The following is a 6646-nucleotide window of genomic DNA, read 5'->3' as shown; positions in this document are numbered from 1 at the left end:
AAACGTGACATTTGTTTATGAAACGGTTGCCTAGTGACACTTATCCCAAAAGGAAACTCCCTCCTCTAAGTTCTGGCAGGAAAATAGAATCTGCAGCCAGTATGGACACAGGCACACACACACGCATGTATACACACAAAGTTTGACAGACTTAGAGCAGACAGTTCAGTAAATGGTTGAGGAAGAGTTGAGGAAGACTCCCTGGTGCTTGTGTATTCATGGAAACTCAATAACAATTTAAGAATAGAGAAGAAATCTGCCTCTCTTTCTTTTTCTCTCCGTCTCTCACTCTCTTTCCGGTGTGTGTGGTTTTGGCTCATATGTCCGATGTGAGATGGCTCCCCTAGGCTTCTGTTCTGCAGGAAGTTGTCACGGACACACAGGAAAGCAAAACATGCATGTCCGACCCCACCGTGACTGTCTCACCATGCCTCACACACACACACACACACACACACACACACACACACACACACACACACACACCACTGCTGCTCCACCAGCCCAGCAGATGAATGTTTCCCAGACACCATATTTCACTCACATGGTTTTATCTGGGGAGGAAACAGAACTCTGACCACCATGGTAATCACATTAATATTGTAATAAAAACAATTTGATTATGCTTTTGAGCCCCTTTAACTGAAACAAGGTGTTGTGACATACAGTTGCTTTAAAAATAGGCAAATCTGAGTTAACATGAGAAATAAAGTAGCACATACAGGTGCAGTGGTGTAGTGGTTTTAACATTTAGTGGTTGCTAAATGACTATATATATATATATATATATATATATATATATATATATATATATATATATATATATATATATATATAGTATAAATGTATAAATGTATAGTTATACTTAAAAAGATTTAAAAAAAAGTCTAGTCAGAAGTCCAGCACCAAATAAATAAATAAATAATAATAATAATAAATGAAAACTAAAATTCTTATGTAGTAATGAAACTGTATTCAGACATACTTATTCAAACACACATAAAATGCATGAATATTGTTCACGATCAGTCAGTCAACCTGAATGCCATAAACACTAATGACAATGCCAATGATTTATTACAACTCAAATAAAATAATAATCTCAGCTCAAGTTTTTCAACTTTCCAACCCCTAAAGTGATAGCTCACCCAATAATGAAAATTCTGTCATCATTTACCCATCCTTATGTTGTTCCAAATTCTTCAACTTTCTTCTGTGGAGATGTTAGGCTGAATGTTAGCCACCATTCATTTTTATTTATTTGTTTTTCAATGCAATAAAAGTGAATGGTGGCTGAGTCTAACATTCTGCAAAACATCTACTTTTGCATTTCATAATTAAAATTTTTGGCTGTACTATCCCTTTAAGTTTTGTGGAGAAGAAAGGTGGAAGCATCACACATCTACAGTATAATGACTCACATTCTCAGTCTCTCTCTCTCTCGCGCGCACACACACACACACACACAGTTATTGTTTTTGTTCAATGCTCAGGAGCCTGGAAGCGGAATTCCCAGAGTTGGGAATTACGGGACAATGTAAACGCTCCACAGCTATCAGCATGGAATGCTGCTGAGCAGAAGATGTGACCCTCCCAGACATTAACCATGCAGAGGTGGTAAGCTAGGGGTGAGGGGTCAGTTTCAGTATCGTGCTAATGAAGCTTCCGAAAGAAAACAATCAAACAATAAGACACCCATACATCAGGAGGGGTGCAGAGAGTGAGATACTATCATCATGATCATCATCATCACCACCATCAAAGTATACTTAATAGGGACTATGTCAAAACTGGGTCACTGAAGGCAGCTCTCATCCAAAACACAGCAGACACAAACACAAAAAGTCCAGGGTCTGTGCCAGAATGCATTTCTTTAAACAAGCCTTTCACTTGAGACTGATTTTTTTTCCTGACTTATGACAATCGAATACATGTCTACCTTATCAATGAACGTAAATGGATTTAAAACAGAATCTAGATGCCCATCTAATACCAGCAAAGTCAGTGATACAATTCAAGTCAATCAAAAGAGAAATCCATCTCTGCTGAGTCTCAGCAAACCCATATGACTTTCTTTCTTGTGTAGAACACAAAATGAGATGTTAGATAGAATGTTAGCATCAGTCACCATTCTCTTATTGTTTAATAATAATAAAAATGCATCGAAAGTGGAAGTTGACAAAGAGTCATATTCTGACTGACACCTCATTCGGTGTTCCACTAAAGAAACTATCCCTTTAAATCTCCTCAAATTATAATAAATGCATGCTAAGAGTCTATATTATTTTCTAAATTTTTTTTAAATATATGAGCTGGGTGTTCCAGGTTTTCTTTATGAGTCTTTGCATGTATATGTGAACTGTATTATACACAATATTAATTATGTTTATTACATCATTGATGTATGTGTTGTATGTGTATGAGTGCATATTTCTTACTGTGTTTTCACATGGGAAAATCTCCCAGCTGTGGAGGCTTTGAGAGTCTGCTGAATATTGATGGAAAATTTGGGGCGTTCCTCTGTACGTGTGTGTGTGTGTGTGCGTGTGCAGAGGTAACGATCATCTAGAGGAAATCCTCAATCAGACGCCAGAAAGAGTGTCTGAACAAGCTCACTGACAGAAACATGGGCCTTCACAAACACACACACAGCTGTGCCTGTTAACAACCTCAGGGACCTGCTGCCGTCTACACAAAACACAATCACACAGACACACACGTCTACCTTCAAATTTCTGTCATTTTGTTTTGCTTCATTAAGAAGCCTCTCTGATACTTGTTCCTTCAGTTTTTATCTATTTATTAATTTTTTTATTAATTATTTCCCCACTGATGTTATGTCGTTTAAAGGAATGTTCTGGGTTCAATTTAAGTTAAGCTTGATCGACAGTATTTGTGGTATATTGCTGACTAGCAAATATTTCCAACTTGTCCATTGTTTATAAAAAATAAAATACAATTGTGGTTACAGTAAGGCGCTTACAATGGAAGTGAATGGGGCCAGTTCATAAATATTTAAAATATGCACAAGATGTAAACATTATGCAGGTTAACATGATTTTACTGTGACAAAATTGCTTACTTTGTCAGTGTGTAAAGTTATATCCTGTTACAACTTTGTTGCCTCCGGTAAACCATGTAAGCAATTTTATCACACAAAAATTGAGTAGAACAGAGATTTTAACATACTAAAATAATGTCAACATGCATAATGTTTACGTCAACAAACATGCCATTATGCATAATGTTTTTGGCCAGGGCCATAGCAAGGTATTCTGGGCCCCCTGACTGTATATTGCTCTGGGCCCCTTTCCTATTAAAAAATACAGTTTAGAATTTGTTGTGGGCCCCTTTGAACCTGTGGACCCCTAGAATCATTACCACCTTTCACCCCACTAGCTACGGCCCTGCTTGTGGCTATACTTTTGAAGCAGTGTGCATTTTAATGTTTATGGACTGGCCCCATTCACTTCCATTCTAAGTGCCTTGCGCTAACCGCGATTTTTGCATTTTTTTAAATGTATTTTTTTCCCCCTGTGGTAATCAGCGTTATGCTATGAATGCTGTTGATTAAACTTAACTTGTATTGAATCTGGAACATACCTTTAACCAAATTCAGTAAATTCAGTTCTTGTGCATTATTTTAAAATTTGCACCAAACCATATTGAAATCACCATCACCATTTTACCATAATTTCATTAAGATTAGCCAACTGTTGATGCTACTTAATCAAACCTCACATGGTCAGAACGTTTCATAATGTACTAAATATCATTATTTTATTTATGAGTATAAAAAGTTTTCTGCATGCAGTGGAGTAGATATCTCAGATCATCAACACGAGCCAAATCTCTCTTCTTCTCCCACTTCCCCTTGCTATAATCTCATTCATTGTGTCAGTTCATCCTGAGGTAGCCAAGGCATTGTTTAATCCAGATGGCATAATCACAACCCTCTCTCTCTCTTCCTCTTTCCATTCATAAGGTCTCCTATTAATATCCTGATGCCTAACTATCCTGTCAGCAAGAAAGACATAAGCAAACAGTGTGAAAAATATGGAGGTCGAGAGAGGGAAAGAAGGAGAGGGGAAGAGGAGAGAAGTGGGGAATCCCCAACATGAAGAACAACAGGATGGAAGAGAACATGTCTTACAGTACATTACGGGCAGGAGGAACTCTGTCTCCAGAGTGAGAGAGAAGACGGCAGAGTTCCTGAAGAAGAGCAAGTCTACCGTCAACCACTTTCACAGACGCCTTATTTACTGCTGGGGAAGAGTGGTTTTACGGCACTGTGATTCAGCCATTTGTGACTGCATATGAGACTCAAAGGAAGAAAAAAAAACTTCAAAAGAGAGGGAGATGAGAAAAAAAGAGAGAATGAAAAGAGAAGAGATTTTTTGAAATATTTGTGAATACTACCAGCATGAGAGCAGGTGTAGGTACTTTAAATCGGCCTTTAAAAACAAATAAGTATATGTAGAATGCGTTTAAAGAATACTTTCAATTACATGGATGACCAAAATAACAGAGTTCATCTGTCTGATGATGACTATAACTCTCTCCTGTTATTACTGTAACTTAACCACAACTGCAGTTCTCTTCCAGCAAAACAGTGCACAGACAGCACAAATCTACAAGTTGCAAAGCATTCATGTTTTCCATCTTATTCTGTGGTCATTAAGCACAGTTTCTAACCTGTCAGTAATTCCGTTATATCACATTGTGTTTACATCGGAAATTAGAATTGAAAACGTCAATTCATGCTTCCATGATGTCATCAATTCAATACACACTACCAGTATAATTCTTATTATCCTGTATTTTGTATGCAATTTCCCTTTTATTTAGAGCTTTTCATTTAGATATCATGCGCAGAATTTTGTCATTTTAACGCTTTCTAAATTACATGCCCATTGTTGGGGTTCAATGTCAATTTTCAGCTGCTGATTTAGCAGACTGAACATCATATCTGAAAGAGAATAGGTAAAACTTGCTAGTTTATAGCATTAAAACAAGTAAACAAAAGCCATTTATTTTCTATTGATTTATTTTGGTACAGAAAATTAACACAAGAGGAATGAAACAGAAAAATGCAAATCCAGCATAGTTATATGAAATTGATGTAATTTGGTCGCTTTTCCCCATTTTAGAAGAGATAGTGGGGGAATAAGAGAAAATCAAATTTAACAAAGAACTGTAAAATAAGCATGCATGCATGCAGAGGTATGTATCTGTATTTATTTAATTTTCAGTTACAGTAATATTGTAAACTGTAACTTGTTTGGATGGGTGTCTCTGAAGGCATATTTGATGAGGATAATAATAATATTGTTTATTATTAAACATCTTACTGAGGCATGATGGTGCACTGTTAAGATGGGTCCAACATTTCATATTAAGCTTGTCAGGGTGCGAGAGAGGACCCAAAAGCAGAGGTAACAGTTCAGTTGGATTTATTAATCAAACACAAAAGGTTCTTCAACAAAGCAAAGTCAAGCCCAGGTGATCTTTCTCCCCCGAGATGCGGGCAGAGGCCGAGGAATCCTCCTCCACATGAACTAGGCACCGAACTGGGGAAGGCGGCGGCAAACACGAACAGAAGGTAACTTCACTCCAGAAACTAAACAGCAGCCAGCTCCAACTGCACAAGAGAGCACAGTTAACATAGACAGTAAACGATACCTTCACGCTTGACAGTAACAAACACAACAATGATCCGACATCGGACATGGCACACGAGGGGATTTAAATAAACAGGGAAACAAAAAGAGGTGGGTGTCGCTCGCAGCTGAAGGTTGTAATGATCAGCATTCCCATGGAAACAATCAGGGTTCCCATGGAATTCAGCATGCCAGCGGCACCTGAAACATATAAGGGCAAAACGTAAACACGCTTTGACAAAACCAACAAGGGACGATGATGCCACAGTCCTCAACAGGCGGAACACACAACCTGGCAAGGTGCCAGGACCGTGACATCACCGGAGGGCACACTGAGGCAACTCACACACTGCGATAACCCACCGCCGGACCCGTACGGCCACACAAAGCACGAACACGAAACAGACAGGGGACGATGATGTCATGGTCCTCGTCAGAAAAAAACCCAACCTAACCTGTTGACAGGACCATGACATCACTGCTCAAACAAAAGGGGTGACACAAAACACTAAGGCAGGCCGATACTGCCACGACAAAGCTTCAAAACCTGCAAGTAGGTATAAGTAAGTTTTAGTTAAAACAACTGTTTTCGCAAACATCAATAAAATACAAAGTTTTCAAATTTAAGATTAAATTATTATGGGGTATTATTAAAATGCTATAATTCTAGCTTTCCTAGACTTCACACAGAAATGTTCAACAAGCAAATTCAAGCACATTTTTGACATACCTGTACTGAATTAAATTCTGCCATGCGATTTATTCTATTTTTCACCCTGTTATTTTTACAAGCTGGTCCAGTCTAAATAAAATTTAAAATAGAATAAAAGTCATTGAGTTTAAAAGTTTTAAAAATGTTTGGTTAATAAACAAGTTTTAGCAGTGCTGTTTCCCTCACTGCTACCATCAGGCAGGCGGTATCACAGCATAAGGACCCGCACCAGCCGACTTCATGATAGCTTCTTCCCCCAAGCAATCAAATTTTT

The sequence above is a fragment of the Myxocyprinus asiaticus genome, chromosome 33, assembly GCF_019703515.2.
Source record: "Myxocyprinus asiaticus isolate MX2 ecotype Aquarium Trade chromosome 33, UBuf_Myxa_2, whole genome shotgun sequence".
Lineage (NCBI taxonomy): Eukaryota > Metazoa > Chordata > Actinopteri > Cypriniformes > Catostomidae > Myxocyprinus > Myxocyprinus asiaticus.
Note: the sequence above shows the minus strand (reverse complement) of the source record.